The following is a 17,534-nucleotide window of genomic DNA, read 5'->3' as shown; positions in this document are numbered from 1 at the left end:
TCATGTGCTTACTGGTAATTTTTATTTCTTTATCTGTGAAGTGCATGTTCAAATCCTCTGTGCCTTTTCCTCTAACTGGTTTACATTTCATCCTGAAGGGATCAGAAACCTAGAGAGCTGGCTCAGATGCCTTCAAGGATACTTTCCTTTTTTCTTCTTATCAAAAAGTTTAACCTCATTTGGCATGGCATGAGCTTCAATGTTTCATGATTTGATCACTCTGAAATGCTTACCATTTTACAGCATAGGCAGACAGCATTAGGGAGATAAAGCAATTTCTATTTTCTTATCTATTTTCATAATAATTTCTGACATTTGTAGCCACTATAAAATTTAAACTTAATAATGAAATTAATTTTTCATTATGGATTTAAAACCTCCTCCTCTTCCACATGCATTAAAAAGTGACCAAATGAGAACTTCCCATTACCTTTGCAAGTTCACTGAAAACATTTAATAAGCATACCGCCCCACTCTGAGACCCTGTAAAATAAAAGGGTTGGACTAGTTCTCCAAATCTGCAGTTCCTTTTAAATCTAATGAAGCTACGCCTGTAAACCAGACACTCAAACAGAATTAGTTCAGTCCTAAAAGGAAGCCAGGCTACTTGTAAGGAGAATAATGTTGAACATGGAAATCTGACAACAGGTGACAAAGGTCATTGTTGTTACTCTTACAGCACTGGGAGGTGCCGGAACCACACCTGAAGGCCGATTCCATCTGGGCTTCATGTGATGATGGACCGGCCCACCTCACATTCCACAGAATCATTCCTTTGTTTGCTGAATCCTAAGAGTGGCCCTACTTCCTGGTACACATGCAATTGTCCCAAATGCCAAACAAGAGTCTAAGTCACTCAAGTGGACCCAACATGATATGTTCTCAAAACCAAATAACTATTTTCCGTAAATATATTGTTGGTGATACTGTTAGTATTTTTGTGGTGAGGCTGTTTGTATGAGTGTTACAGGATAAAGCAAATGAGCAATTATGCTGGTAGCCTTGGGCATTGGGATTTTTCAGCATGAGGAAAAAAGATCTAGATATTAGATCGAACTGGTTGTGTAAAACCCCTGGAGTCCTAAATTTGCATTGGAAATAGTATAGAGTCATGATACATGTTATCTAAAAAATAAAGTTATTTTCTGTACCTTGAAAAGGCCCAATGCAATCCCATCCCAGTGGCAATGACTGAAGGCTTTATACCCAGTTTGCAGCCTCTAAATACCGTTTCCCACTCCAAGGAACCTGAACTTCTTTAGAGAAGTGAGATCATTGTTGAGGTTGTGTGATGAGTATTTGGGGGTTCATACATTATTCTGTCTAATTTGTATATGTGGGAAATTTTCCAAAATAAAAAGCTCATTAAAAACAAATTTGAATAACCAATGATTCCAAGGGTGTTAATATCTACTTTCTGATCTGACACTGAGCACCTCAAATGATCTCAGTGTCACCTTTCAATGAACCTGAGAAGGTCTTAACATCTGAAACTTTAATCACAACTCTCCTAAGGTTGACTTTTCTATTCCTACAATGTAATGGGCTAGTGCCATTCTGTCTTATACAAAAGCTTTTTTGTCCTAAAGAAGAAACACACTCCGACAAAGATACCTGAGAAGGATCCCCAGCCCCCTCCCTCCCCCCCACCCCATGCACATGCACCAGGGCAAGGTTGGGGTGAAGAAAGGCCTTCATTATAATTAAAATTACAGAAGTTCCAACTCCCTTCCTTTTTTTTTTTACCCTGTATAGTCACATATTTATGTATTCACCACCATCACCACTATCCATATAAGGACATCTCCAATTCTTCCACAAAGAAGGAGGAAGAATCAAAGAAGGTAGAGAGATAAAAGAAAAAGAAAAAGAAAGGAAAAAAAGCAACGAAAGGAAAGGTAGAATTAAACTAAAGTAGAATGAAAGAGTCAGACAACATCACCAATGCCAAGAGTCCCATACCCCTCCCTTGTGTCCCCTTTTATAGCATTTGGCTTTGGTGTATTGCCTTTGCTGCATTAAAGGAAGCATAATACAATGTTTCTGTTAACAGTAGTCACTAGTTTACATTGATTGTATTTTTCCCCAATACCACCGCATTTTTAACACCTTGCAATGTTGACATTCCTTTGTTCTCCCTCATGTTAAAACATATTTGTGCATTTTATCACAAGTGTTGAGCTCTCTAAGTTTCACTGAGTTATACAATCCAATTCTTTATCTTTCTGCTTTCCTTCTGGTGTCCCTCATGTTCCTAACTTTCCTCTTTAAACCATACTCACAGTCATCTTTGTTCAGTGTACTTACATTGCTGTGCTACCATCACCCAAAATTGTGTTCCAAACCTCTCATTCCTGTCTTTTCCTTTCTGTCTGTAGTGCTCCCTTTAGTTTTCCTGTAGAGCAGGTATCTTGTTCACAAACTGTCATTGTCTGTTTGTCAGAGAATATTTTAAACTCTCCCTCATATTTGAAGGACAGTTTTGCCGGATATAGTATTCTTGGTTGGCAGTTTTTCTCTTTCAGTATCTTAAATATATCACACCATTTCCTTCTTGCCTCCATGGTTTCTACTGAGAAATCCACACATAGTCTTATCAAGCTTCCTTTGTATGTGATGGATCACTTTTCTCTTGCTGCTTTCAGGATTCTCTCTTTGTCTTTGATGTTTGATAATCTGATTATTAAGTGTCTTGGCGTAGGCCTATTCAGATCTCTTCTGTTTGGAGTACGCTGTGATTCTTGGATCTGTAATTTTATGTCTTTCATAAGAGATGGGAAATTTTCATTGATTATTTCCTCAATTATTGCTTCTGCCCCTTTTCCCTTTTCTTCTCCTTCTGGGACACCCATGACACATACATTCATTTGTTTCATGCTGTCATTCAATTCCCTGAGATATTGATCATATTTTTCCATTCTTTTCCCTATCTGTCCCTTTGTGTGTAGGATTTCAGGTTTCTTGTTCTCCAACTCCTGGGTGTTTTCTTATGCCTATTGAGAGCTGCTGTTGTATGTCTCCATTGTGTTTTTCATCTCTTGTGTTGTGCCTTTCATTTCCATAGGTTTTGCCAGTTGTTTTCTCAAACTTTCATTTTCTTCCTTATGTACGCCTAGTATTTTCTTTATATCCTTCATCTCTTTTGCCATATCTTCCTTAAACTTGTTGAATTGATTCAGCATTAGCTGTTTCAATTCCTGCATCTCAGTTGAAGTGTAAGTTTGTTCCTTTAACTGGGCCATATCTTCATTTTTCCTAGTGTGATTTGTAGTTTTCTGTTGTCTAGCCATCTGGTTTCCTTGATTACCCCAATCAGATTTTCCCAGACCAGACTGGGCTCAGGTCTCAGGAAGGGGCTATATTCAGTGTCAGGTTTCCCTGAGGGTGTGTCTTAGAAGCTTGACAGACTTTCTTTTGAGCCCTCTAGCTGCTGTGCTTTTCCTAACCTGCCTAGCAGGTAGCAGCTGTCAGCCTGTTGCTTCCCAATGGTGTAAAGAAGCGTGGTCCCTTTAATTCTCTGCTTAAGTTGTTTCTTGTTTGATTGCTTTCCCCCAGGCCCTGGGGTCTGAGTTCTGAAGGGAAGGTGGGCCGGCACTTGAGCTGGGCCCCATCTCCCTCCTCTTAGGGAAGATACACCCCCTCTAGGGAGTTATCATCTGCATTTGAATAGCTCTGTTAGCTCCACTCCTGTCTGGCCAACCAAACATGACTGAGGTTTTCTCCACTGAGCCGCTCAGGTTGAGAGAGAGAAAAAGGGAAAGAAAGCCCCCTTTCAGAACCAGTCTGTGGCCCCCCCAGTTTCACTCATCAGCCAGAGGTAACACCCGGTCTTCTGGGCTCCCCCTCCTGGGACAGCTGAATCTTCTGGTTCTTTAAGGTCAGTCGTCGCTAAAAGCCTTTGCTTGTTCGGGGTTTGTAGCTTGTATTCAGTAGTTCACATTTGTTAATTAAATCCCCAGTTGGAGCTCAGCTGAGCCATATTTGCTAGTTTGGAGAATGCTGCATTCTACCACAGTGAGGTTTTGCAGTTCAGCCTGCTGTGGGGGAGGGATTCCCAGCATGGTTCTGCAGTTTTTACTTACACATTTTATTCTGCGATCTCAGGCATTCCTCCCAATCCAGATTGGTGTATGATATGTGGACAGTCATGGTTGTCCTCCAGCAGTTATTCTAGATTATTTACTAATTGTTCCTGGTTGTTCATTAGTTGTTCCAGGGGGACTAACTCCTACTCCTCTCTGTGCCACCATCTTAGCTCCCCTTCCCTACCTTTTTACCATTAAACTCTGAAAAGCTAAAACTTTTCTCCTTTGGGGTTCTTCATTCCTAGAGAAATGAACATATGTTTCAGAGAGAAATAGCCCAGTCAGTGTTTTCAAGAGGCTTAATCCCGCCCTCAGCCTGGATGTGTCAAATGAGATAAGGTAGCACAGGACAACAGTCGTCAGAGGCCATCCCTCCACCCTCATTCTATGCATTTTTTTCTGACCATTTTCTCTCTTCTCTCATATTATTGTTCTATTTCTTGTGAGCTGTTTGGTTAACCCTATACTGGATAGTAATGCAACAATAATTTTAGCATAAAAACAATAATTTGTCCCTTTCGTATCATAACCCCTCCATTTCTGCAGAGAGACACTTTCTTGGTGATTGCTACCTGTGAAGCTGTACTATTTAAATATTTGCAATAGATAATCAAAGGGACATTAATAAAATTACCAGGTAATTTTCAACTATTATTATAAAGGCATCTATAAATGCATCTTCTTATTTTAAGAGGCAAATGGTAATTGATTCATACAGACTGTTAACAAGTCAATAGTTAATTGTGCTCTCCAACTTTTTGGAATCACCAGCTTCTTTTTCTACTGGAAAGTAGGAAAAAGCAGTAAAAAATGAATGAGTATATGCTTCCTAAAAGCAATCAATGCATGGTTCTAGACTGGAAAAAAAATTACCAAAAAACCCCATGATTGGGAAAATTGGTGAAATTTGTTCTGACCATTGTACTGTGATCACATAAGAGAAAGAGTTGGGAGAGAAGGGATGACAAAGGCAAAAATGCTAATGATTGATTAACCTAGGTTCAAGGTAAGCAGTGGTTCTTCGTACTATTCTTACAACTTTTCCATAAGTTTGAAATTATTTAAAAATATAAAATTTTTTAAAATGATGAAGATTCTCGGCCTCAAGCACTGCCAGCCCTGGAACCCAGCACTTTCGGTGCTGTCTCTGCAGTGAGCCTGCTGAGGACCCTGTGGGTCGCGATCCCCGGGAGCAAGGCAGAGGGTTGTGATTTGAGGGGGACAGTATTATGAGCCCTCATAAAGGGGTGAGTGAGGAGTGGCATCAAAAGTTAAAGCCATCAGGATGCTCTCAGGCCAGATGCCCAGGGACTCTTAATACCAAAACAAAATAACAGCAATCAGAAGAAAACAAGTACTGTGGACAGTTTAATCTTTATTTTGACAGGATTTGGCAGGAGCCGTAAGGTCTGGAATGGCAAGACTTTTGGGGGCTTTGTATTATAATGTCTGGACACTGGTGCTTATTATTCTTTCTTTCCATAATGGGGATAGAAAGTCTCCTGATGCATGGGCAAGTGCACAGTTTAGATTCCTGTAACTAACTGCACTCATATCCTTTTGTGCTCCAATATCAAAATGTACACCTGCAGTTTACCTTCTTGGGATCCTAGAGTCTCAGCTTCCTAAACTGAGCTGAGTTCAGCTCAGTAACAGACCAAAGTTTCAATTGGGAAGCTTTGTCAAAAAGAATCTTATCAGTATTATAAATTTATCATATAGAATCAAATTCATCCTTAGAAGACAGATGGAGTTTCTACCCTCACAATTTGTCTTTTATTATTCTACATAGTTTGTTCTACATAATTCTTAAAGCTAATTTCTCCTGCCAAATACTAAGATTCATCTTCATGAAACAGTACAACAGACAACTGGTCTTCTATGTCATAATGTAAACCTGTTTTCAAAGTTTACGTTTCGTCTTTAATTGTATAATAAAAGGCTGATTCAGTTAAAGAACTATCAGGAATCAATGAAAAAGCATGGGAGGCATTTTGTTTTGTGTAATCTTTATTTTATTTTGTTTTAGGAAGGAGAATGTCTTTTTCCTGTTATTTGGCAAGAGATCAGCTGCGCTTAGAGAAGAAAGACTGACGTGAAACAGAGCAGAAAGGAGCCTAATGCAATGGCTAAGCTAGTGGGCGGTGGACTTGAGCAGTCTCCCGGGAGCAGAGGAAGGATAAAGATGCTAGAGCTACAGCGCAGGCAGAATTGACAGGTGACTCTATGTTGGACACAAAAGAGAGAGACGCGTCGGTGATAGCATCAAGTGTGGATGACCAGGGGGGATTGGAGCCATTCATGGAAACACAAGCAGGGGAGGAGCTGGTGTTGGAGGACCATGTGGGAAGGAAGGAGTTCAACTGGTATTAGGAAATGGAGCTCGGAGCTGAGGTGAGAGCAGGGGGTGGGGAGTGACCCCATTGAAGACGATAAATAGAGGCGTTAGGGGGCCGTTGCTAGAATAAAGGAGTATTTATTACATGATCCCACGTAGGGTGTCCTGCCAACTGTCTTACCCAAAGCAGAGCCAAAAACCTTCCCCGACTTTGGCTGAAATCTGACAGTGCAGGCATGTGAATTGATAGGACATTCTGGGACTGGCTTCTGAGCAGCTCCCCTCCATGGCCACAGCTGGCAGCCGATGCTCAGCTTGGCATTTGCAAGATGAACTCCTTTTGCACCGGGGGTTTCATGCAAAAGTACTGCTTAGTAAAGCAAGATGAGTCTCCTGCTACTGCCAGCAGGTCTGTGGTGCCTCCTTATTGTGTTAAAAAGCCCTGCACATTTCCCAGCTGCAGAGCCATGATTCTACTTCATGAAGGGAAAAGTAGGACATCTTGAAGTGTAGTTTCAAAGTTGGAAATGCCTGCCATCTTAGATAGACACAATCTCTTGTCAACTGAATATAAAAACAGCTGTCCTCCCACAGAATAGAATTTGGTGATCAAGCAGTATTTTCCAGCCATCGCAAGGAGGAAAGAACATGGTGTTACAAATATTGTTCATATCCTATGCATTCTGCTGTCTACAGCACAATCAAGTCTATATTTCAACTATGCTAACTACCCTGACCAATAATCAATATTCTCAAAATGTTTTGTTTTTGTTTGTTTTGTTTTGTTTTTTTTTAAAAGAAATCTCTACAGGCTTGCAAGCAATCCACGAGTAGTAAACAATCTTTTTTCCCTGGAGATAATACATGGGCCAACCTGTAAATTCTCCAAGCACAGCATGCGCTTTCAGACACTTGTCTCTCATTAAAGTCAATGAGAGCCATGTGGCTCTGCCCTGGGTCTGAGAAAGCGTGGCCCCAAAACTCCCCTGGGAAAACTGGGGTGCTGGTAACAGATTCAGTAGAGGGGGAAGCACGTGACTAATGTTCTCAGTCCCGATCAGGTCCCAGGCAGTCCAGTTCTTGATGTCTTAATTATCCATCCTTCCCCTCAAATGGCCTGGCCTAGCAGTCACTTATTTAGGAGGGTAGTGCAGGAAAAGAGCTGGGGTAAGGGGTGGGGAGAGCGTCAGGAGAGGGATGTGCTTGTGTCTCCAAGTAGCTGGATGGGTCCTTAGGAACGGGTAGGCAGAGCAGGGAGACGCCAGGTCACTCCCCCATGCAAATCCCCCCCAATATCAATCTTGTCCAAATAGCTTCGGGGAAAATCAAGGCCCAGGCAGTGAACAAAAGCCACCTTACATGCAAGAAAGGCACAGGTGAGGATTTTCCAGTTTTCTTCTCACAAAGGGGGAAAGAAAAAGCCAAAATTAAAAAAAAAAAAAATTTTTTTTCTTTCTTTTTCCTTCCTTCCTTTCTTCCTTTCTTCCTTCCTTCCTTTCTCTCTTCTTTTTTTACCATTTGAGACGTGAGCTGATCCCCTTGATTATCTTGTTTCCCCATTTCTAAAGGGAGAAAAAATGATCTAAATTGCATGTATATGGATATACATATTCTCCAAGAAAAATATGGAGCAACTTTAGCTGAGAATACCATTATTAATACAAGACACATGAATAATTTTGAATTTTACCAAGTACTTTCTCATTTCTATCTTCCTTTTTCTCTCTGGAAAATCCTATTCAATCGTTCACAAAGCATTTACTGAGAGCCTCCTGCAGACTCCGGGTTGTTTCCGCCCAGGTGGGAGGGCAGCGATCAAGCCAGAAGTCCCTCTTCCCTCAGAGCCAACGTTCCAGTGGGGGAGACAGATGGACAATTGAATCCATGGAAAAAAAATGGTTTTTAAGGAACAGGGCTAGGCCATGAATTCAAACAACATTTCAATTGTTTTGTTGAAAGAGAACGGCCGGGCAGCAGGTAGCTAGACGGGGTGGACAGAGGCCTCCGTGAGGAGAAGCTGGTCAAGCCAGGGCAGGGAGAAGCGCATTCTGGGTGGGGCGGATAGCTAGGACGCCGATGCAGTGGGGCAGGTATCGCGCTCTTCTCCTGGCAGGGTCTGGGGAGGGTAGGACGCTGGTCCAAGGCCCAAGTACTTCGGTGCCAAAGCCACAGTGAGAACCAGGTCTTCCCAGCCCTGCTCCACCCACTGGCCCAAGGTGGCCAGCCACCTCTCTCTCTCTCTCTCTCTCTCTCTCTCTCTCTCTCTCTCTCTCTCTCTCTCTCTCTCTCTTTTCCTTTTCATTGTCAAATCAATTTTCTTAGCCTGGCCTTCTTAGTTCCTATAATGACCCACACCTTCTTTCAAGCTGTTGCTTAACTCTTTCCAGATCATTCATCCTACTTGTGACAACAATATGCTCTTCTTGTTCTTGTCAAAATGCAACTCTTGGGGCATCGTCATCTAAGGACAGAGAAAGGCTATGACCACAAGGTGAGTGGTGGCTGCTGACCCGGGGAAGGCGGGCTGGAGGGACTGTGCTTGACAGCTCAGGATACAGCTGGAAATCTGAAGTCAGTGAGAAATATGGCCCCTGCTTCTGGGTTTTCTGTATCTTGTCCAGGAGAAAGCATTCCACCCTCCCTCTCATTCCCAAGTCTGACATCTGCTTATCGGTGGTCTCGGAACTTTTTATCCACACACAGGGTGACAACTGCAGGCTTCTAGGAGAGGACTGGGTCTGCAGCCAACAGCGAACCTGGGAGCCACCCCTCCTGGGCAGCTAGCTGTGAAGTGCACTTTCTGCCCATTACAGGTTGATGTGGTGATTCTCTGTAAATGTCGTTGTGCACTCACCTCTATAAACACATCATAATCCAAACAGTGTCCTTACTAGCTTCAAGGAAAAGCAATCATCTCATAAAATTTAGGAAGAGCTCATAGAATTCAAGACCAAAGTAAGAGTGGAATGAAATCATTATAACTGCTATTCAGGCTCACTTCACCAGCACCCCCTCCAGGGTGCCAACGAGGAATCTGTGCACAACGGAAATCCTGAAGGGGAAGGGGAAATTTTATTACTAACGCCACCCAGATGGTTTCAAGAGCTCTCTTCTGCAACTGCAGCGGTTTATGTGCAACGTTTCTTCCCTTCCTTCAGATCTAGGTGCACAGGAACCATTTCCAGGGCAGAGTGTGTTCAGCACACGTAAACATGCCTTTGCAACTGCTGCACAAATTCTTGCCAATACTTGAATTTGAGAGGAAAAGGTCAAATTAAATAGGGATTACCCACATCCCTTTTAAGAATTTTCATTTCATATTGGAACGTTCTATTTTTATGTTTTTGGTGTGTGTGTGCTAAACCAAAAACAGGCCTGCCCACAAGTCCTGGGATTCACACACTCATTAGGTCAGGAATTCATTGCGCAAAAACAACCATTCACCCGACAGCCAAATGTCCCAGACAGTTCCTCCCCACGTATCCCCTCACCGCTCAGAGGCATGTCGACTCGGTTGTTCACGGGGCCCTTTTACTGTTCTTTCCTCTCACTGCCCATTGGGAAGGCACCCGCCCAGGCACCGGTACCCACGCAAGCTGAATCTTCATCTCTGGTAACGTGAGGAACTGCGTGTCTGCCATGCCCCTTCCCACACAGCCCCACGGCCACGGCCCTCTTGTTTCCAGGCAGAACAAAGGCTGTGTTCCTCGGAGACACTCCTCAGTTACTATACACTAAAAAGCAAACAGACCGGGTACTTTTCTAGGGTTATAAAGCAAAACTTAAATTTAGAACCCCTTCTGTGGGTGTGTCCTTGTTCTCAATGTGTTAAGAGCTGGCAAATTTCAATATGGTCCAGTTTGGACTCGCTTCTCAGGAACGCTTCCTGAGCATTTCCACTGACTGCTGTGAAGCCCCCTCTGAGGAGCAGAGCGAGCCTGGGGTCCCAGATGCTGGATTCTTGGCACCCAGGCCATGGTCCCGACTCTCCCAAGGGCGGGTCTGCTGATGAGTCCAGTCTTCCACTCCCTTTACGGAGACCAATGTGCGTCATTCCTACCAGCCCAGCTGTACTGTTTGTTTTCTGGAACCTTAAAAAAGAGTCCCCACATGGAGAAAAGAAGGAATTGTGATGTTTTAGACCAGATGCTAATGAGGAGCTGGCACCTGATAGGGGCCTTGAAGATTTGAACCCGTGGAGCTTGAAGGGGTGGTGAGGGAAACAGACCCAGTGAAGATCAAGGGACAGGAAAGAGAGCGCCTGAGGCAGAGTTTCGGGGAAGGAGACGTGGGAAATGGGTTGAAGAGTAAGTGGGCACACGCCAGGTTGGGAGCTTCTGACTCTTCCTGTGAGTATGAGGAGGTGTGTGGAGTGTCCGACAAGGGAGGGTTGACCAGATGGATGGTGCATTCTGAAGCTGAACACAGTGGCTGTGTGAAGTGGCTGAGGGTGGGGTAGGGGTCAGTGTGGAGATTGGTGGGAAGACTATTGCAATAATCCTGTTAAAATGTAGTGAAGTACTGTACTAGCCCAATGAGGCTGGAAAGGTAGAGAACAGTTCAGGAGAAATGGGTCAGGTATGGTGATGGCATCACACAAATCACGTATCCTATTAAATGCAGCTTGTATGAGAGTTTCCCCTTAACCATTGCCTTAGTTATGGGGTGAAGAATTAATTCCAAGACAACACAAATCTGAAAAAAATCAAAGATATGGGAGATACAATTTAATAAAAAAAATATTGCCTAAATGCATCAAAAGAAGAGTTTAGCCTTGTGTGTGTACGTAGAAGTTCAACACAAACAAAGTAACGAGGCTTCTTTCTGCCCCCTGGTGGCTCTTGCGAAAACTTCACTGAAAGGGCAGAGAAAGGAGATCAATTTCTCTACTTTGTACCCAAACATCAACCAAGCAAACGCCATTCTAAACAATAAACAAAGAAGACATTTCAGAGTGCGTCTTTCCCCACAATGGCTGAGGTTGGCAAGTTGAGGTCCGGCCAAAGCTGGTGTTTTCTGCACGAGGCCTGAGCAGGTGGCTCCGTCTGCCCCAGCTGGACGGGAGAGTTGGCTGCCCACAGTCTAACTTCGCTTGCCCTGATGGTTGCTAGAACGTGATCTGGGAGCAGAGCACGCCTGACAATGCTCAGGAAGCAGCTCCCCTGGCGTGCACCCCAAATCATGGGGCCAGGCACACAGTTACACATACGACAGAATTTACTTTTAATCAGGTTGGAGAAAACTACTATTAATATATAAATCCCTTTTTGAGGGGGGGTGGGGTGGTGTCAAAGCAAAAATCTATTCCCAAGTCTTATCTTCCACCTCACATGTTTTTTCTTCACTAAGGCAGCATCCCAAAGTGGGACATAATGCCACTATTTCTCCATTCTAAAAAATGTGCTTTGCTTTCCTGACCTGTTTGATAAAGCTCTTCAGCTAACCTGTGGCTCTGAGAAAAGCCAATTTTAAGATGCAAGTCCTGCTACAGGATTTGCCTTCATGCAGGGGAATGATGCAGGAGAAAAAGGAAGGAAAGCAGGAGCAGTTGGGGGCAAGATGAAAACAGTCTAGTCATTATCAGTTCAACTGTAACTGGATACGGCAACCTGCTGAGCAAAGCAATCAGCAGAGCTCAAGAAATGCTGCTACTTTTCCAGATATCCTGTTGTTTAGTTTTGTCTCCAACAAAACAAACAAAAATGTGCATAATTGTACTGAGGCCTGGAAACCCATTTTATTCCCCCATGATGAGGAAATCCTGAATGGTAGCACCACTGGAGGCTCCCTCCATGGGTTCCTAGGAATGAATGTTTATCCACATTCTATTGGAGAAAGACAGCCATTAGAAAGTTTTTACCCTTCTAACATTAGAGTATCCTTTGTGAATGGGCATTTAAAAGACCTGCTCCATGTTGTGAATTTTGCAGATAACTCATTTATCCAGTACTAGAACCTTTTTATCACTTCAGCAAACCCAAAGAAATATTTAAAATACAATATGTTTTCCTCTATTAGAGTATACGTTATGTACCCGAACTGTTTCCTTGACAGTTCAGCATTGTTGTTATGAATGTCAACCATCAGATGGGCTTAAAACTGGGTGCTCAGGGGCTGCTGAGGCATTTAGGCTTGGATTAGTAGGACTTGCTTTCATTTTTCTTTGAAGTTTTGTTACAGCTTTAGTTTTAGTAACTTCCTTTGTGTTGGCACCTCTGTCTGCTTTGGGCAGCATGGCAAACCCCATGATCTGGGTGCCAGCCTGCCCGATTCTTGCACCTGGCAAGAAGGCTGAGGTGTGATGACCGTCAGCACTTGCCCAAGGTCACACAGCCAGTGAGTGATCCTGGACTTGAACCCAGTCCTGTTTGTCGTTAAGAGTCCAGCCTGCCCCTCCCCGCCTTTTATTATTATTATTATTAACTTACTAAGGTTAACAAGAGGATCTGGTTGCTTGTGAAGTCGTCAGAAAGTTGCTCCAGGTCTGATGTCAGCTCTACCCCACAGCCCACAGCAGGTCCTTCCTTCCCTCCTCTGGAGTTCAGGCCCCCAGCACGGCGGTCCAGGGGGACACCGTGTGCTGCGGGGCAGTGCCGAATGTCGCCGGCTGTACACCAGGGAGAGACGGGTCCCTTCTGTCAGCAGGCCATTTCCAGTTCATGTTGTTATTACTTTGGCACCCAGATTTGCTTCTGGGATGCACCTCCACATCCCCTACGCCACCCGGCAAGCTCACGGGAGACCCAAGAGATTCTGCCAGGAGTAAAGCCTGCGTTTTATTTAGTACAGGGATTCCAGCCTGTTTTAGCTACTATGAGGCAGTTTTTCTTTTCTTTTTTGCCTTCCTTTTTGATTCACCATCTATGTTCCAGATGGCAAAGTGGCTAGATAAGCAACCCGCAGATGAGTGAGGTCCATGATTCATCACATGGCGACACTGCTGACACAAATGTTAACAAAGGCAATGGATGCTAACGGAAGTGAATAGCGCGCTGGTTAAAATAAGGCCAAACTTTTCTCCAGATTTTTTTTTTTTTTTTTTTGTCTAAACTTGGCTCCTTTCTTTCCAAACTTTCCCAACAGAATTCACTGAAACTACTAGAAATATTAATTACCTTGAGCACAGACTGCCAGCTATTGTAGATACAGCACACTTAACTGCACACAATTGGCCACATACTGATATTTTTCTGGCCTTCTTAGTAAAATAACAAATAGAATATTAAGTAAATCACAATTGTGGCTCTCAAGAATAAGCAGAAAACCAGGGAGTCTAGAGGTTATTTTCTATTCATTTGAGAAGTACATTTCTGTAGACATCGCTCATGACACTGTGCCGAGCTCCCTGGGGCCACTTCTGCCATCCAGGGGCTCCTTCAGTTTGCCCGATGCCACGGGCTCTGCTCAAGAGGTATCTGCAACCAATTTTGGTGAAGCCAGTCCAGTCCAACTTCTCTGTGTCTAAACATACCTCCAGTGAAATTCCGTAAGATCTCTGTTTTGAAGACACTGACATGCAGTTTCAGTTAGAAGTAGTAACTTCAGTAATCATCATTATCCTAAAAAATACAACACTAAAGGAATAGAAAATCTTCAAAAGGGACAGCTGTAAATCTATCTAATCTGTCTTCTGGATTGACTTATTCAGGTGTGTTACCTCCCAGCTATATATTAAATGGTATAAGAGAGATGTTGTATAGAGGATTTTTTTCCCCACTTTCTTTTGCCTAGTCAGGTCAGTATGTATTTTTGTGTAGGCTTCTTTTGGGAGATGCATGAAAACCCTTTTAATGCTGTAGATTCAGGACTGTTACTGATAAAGTTATATATTTTTTCTATGTAGATCAAAACAAACATGTAACTAGAAAAACAACTAGACACCTGGGGGAAAATACACGATTCCATATTTTTAAAATGGAAATAATAAAAGCATGAATCCTGTATTAATATTTCTGAATTAATGTTTCAGGCATTCAAATTATTCTTGAAAGAAGCATCATCTCTGATAAATTTAACTGTAAATCATGATGACAGGGTAGTTATCGTAGGAAACTGACACTATCAACCCGATGGTAATGAGATACTACAAATTCATACATATGCAAAGCTGCACTTAAATCAAAGAAGCAGCCAGATTACAAAATGGAAATCACATTCAGTAAGATACCAGAAAGCGTCAAAATAATTGCCCTGCAGATAACAGTTTCACAGTGTTTCAACTTTTTATTTTGAAATAACTCCGAACTTACAGGACAGTTGCAAAAATAATATAATCTCCATTCAGAGAACTCCAACAGTGTTTTGCCATATAAAAACTGCAAAAAGATATCACAGCATAACACATTTTAATTTTTCTATCTAATAGAACGTGCTGTGACAATGGAAATGTTCTGTAATGGCACCAGCCAGTATGGTAGCCACAGCCACATGTAGCCACTGAGCAACTGAAATGCGAGGCTGAGGAACTGCATTTAATTGAATTAAACTAACAGTAACTCATGGCTAGTGGCTACTATACTGGACAGTGCAGTTGTAACAGTTTGTGTGATTTTTTTTGCCATAATCTTATAAATCCAGACCCTTTATTAAGTTGATTCTTTACATCCAAAATGGGAATAAATCAACCTAGTTACTAGCTTTAATTAAGCATGTGCGTGCACGCGCGCGCGTGCGCACACACACTCTCTCACTCTGTACATATAATCTTTGCTTTCATAGCAACAGTTAGCTTCCAAACTACAGTCTGGCCATCTCTCAACTGTCCACGTGGAGAACTCTCCACATACAGCTGAGCTAGGAAGGAGCCTTAAGCTCTGAATCCACAATTCAGAAATGCTATTTTTCTTGTTTCATGATCAAAAAGCTCCATTAGTTGAGAGATGCTATTCAGATTCATTGAAGACTGAATTAACAAAGTGTGATGAATTGGACTTCATGAAGTATTCATGAGTTCTCATTTAAAGCTAATTAAATAAATAATAATAATTTAAAGACGGCCTATGTTAAATGATTTAAGATCCTGGCACAGACTGACAAAAGCGTGAAATACTAAGGTTCAGGGGAAAATTCAATCCAAAATCCCATGGTTGAATCATGCAAGACAGGAGCAATATTTAAGCCTTTTTGTTATAATGGCTTTAGTCTACAGCCTTAAAATAGAAAAATAAATTTTAAAACTTCTGCAGACTGGATTTAATCACACTCTAATGATCAAAGAAACAAAAATATTTGTCCTATTCACCAGTAGTCTGCTTTATGTGAGCCAGAGAAGTAAAAGATGTCTCTCTCTCTTCTACGGTGGTTTAAACTATTACATTTGAGTGCTGCATTAAAGAATAATTAACTATTAAAAACCACAAATGCCACATAGCACTAAGATTCACTATACAATTTTTTTTTAACACTCCTGTTATGAATTGCTTCTTCATATTGCAGGTGAAGAGAGATGAAGAAATCAAACTATATAAATCTGTAAGCTATTTTGAAGCTCTTTAAAAGAGTAAAAATTTGACATGCAAAACATATTCAGCAACTTTCTTTCTTATTCTAACTGAAATAGTTAATGGGACAATATTTTCTGGATAGGACTGGGTTGAAGGCACCAACTCTGACAACCAACTGGCTACAAAAATGCAATTTTACTTAGAATAAAATCTCAAAGTAAACAAGGTAAAAGCATAGCTAAATTAATAACAGTGGTATGGTTACCTACTGTTTTCAGTAAACCCATTTTAAAGACCTCTGTTCTATATTAATTTGTTTTAAATAACCTTCAGCTTTTCAATAAGAAATTTTCTGACTGGAAATTTTAGAGGTGAGCAAACCGTAAAAGTTGTAATTTAGGTCTCCCAGAAAATATTTAGACAAAGGGACAATGAGAGGAAGGGAACAAAATTTTTAAAGCTATACATTTTTTTAACTTTCCCATAAGGACAGAATTCCTGAAGTTCAGTGAAAAGCAAAGGGAACTGGGAATGAGGGTAAGAACAATGTCACCAAGGGTAACTGATAAAAAACTGGTAATGCTCCTCAAGTACAACCCCTAGTGCCACCAGGAGCGCCAAAGTCTGAAGTGCTCGCTCTTGGAAGATGAGACACAATGGAATATTATGCAGTTGTTAGAAATGATTAAATTTTTCCCCATTTATTTTGAAATAATTACCCAATTGTTTCCATTTCATTTCCTTCTTGTCTTTTAAGATAGCAACAATAGACACACTTTAATTCACTGGTCATCATATTCTTTCCCATCTTTATTCATATTGAAGTAATACAATGCATATTAACATGGCAGTTAATATGCAGTATATTAACATGGCATGATTCCATTTTATTTAAAATTAAAATAAAACATATACAATTGTGTACAAAGAAAAAAGTACGGAAGGATCTATACCAAAATGTGAATGGGATCAGTTATCAGTGATGGGATAAGAAGTGATTTTTTTTTTCTTAGGTATTCTTTTCTACATTGTCTAAATATTCTCTGTGGAGTCCTATTTAAAAAAAAAGAAAAAGAACAAAGCTACTTTCATTCTGGAAAAAAATGCAATTGGGAATTACAACTAATATTTCAATGACTTGGAAAATAGGATTCATTTTATTACCAACCTACCAGGATCCTCTTTATTGTAAATAGACAAAAGATTTGTAAACGTATACCATACATATACTGTGGACTATATGAACCATTAAAGCATAATTTGCTTTATGAGATACTTATGAAAATTCCTCTGTGAACCAAATTTTGTTAAGACAAATTGTATTTGAGTTTGTGGTTAAATTTTATTCTGAATCCCCTTGGATAAATGAATGTCTACACTCTGTTATGTTGTGAAAAATCCAGACGTTTTGCTTAAAGTGAGATTTATTGTACTTTATTCCTGAGAAAGGAATCCACCATGCTTCAACTTAGGTAACCAAATGATCTGGAATTCCAATGACAGGAAATTAAATTTTACAGTTTATGGAGTCAATGCTGTTTCTACATATTCACTGCAGGTAAAATGTATTCAAGAATTATAAAGATGAAAACATGCCTTTTAAGTATTCACTAGCAAGGGCCACTGTAGATAGAAACAGCTTTATTTTTTTTTTTCTCTTTTGATGCT

Source organism: Choloepus didactylus, chromosome 15 (genome assembly GCF_015220235.1).
Source record: "Choloepus didactylus isolate mChoDid1 chromosome 15, mChoDid1.pri, whole genome shotgun sequence".
Taxonomy (NCBI): domain Eukaryota; kingdom Metazoa; phylum Chordata; class Mammalia; order Pilosa; family Megalonychidae; genus Choloepus; species Choloepus didactylus.
Note: the sequence above shows the minus strand (reverse complement) of the source record.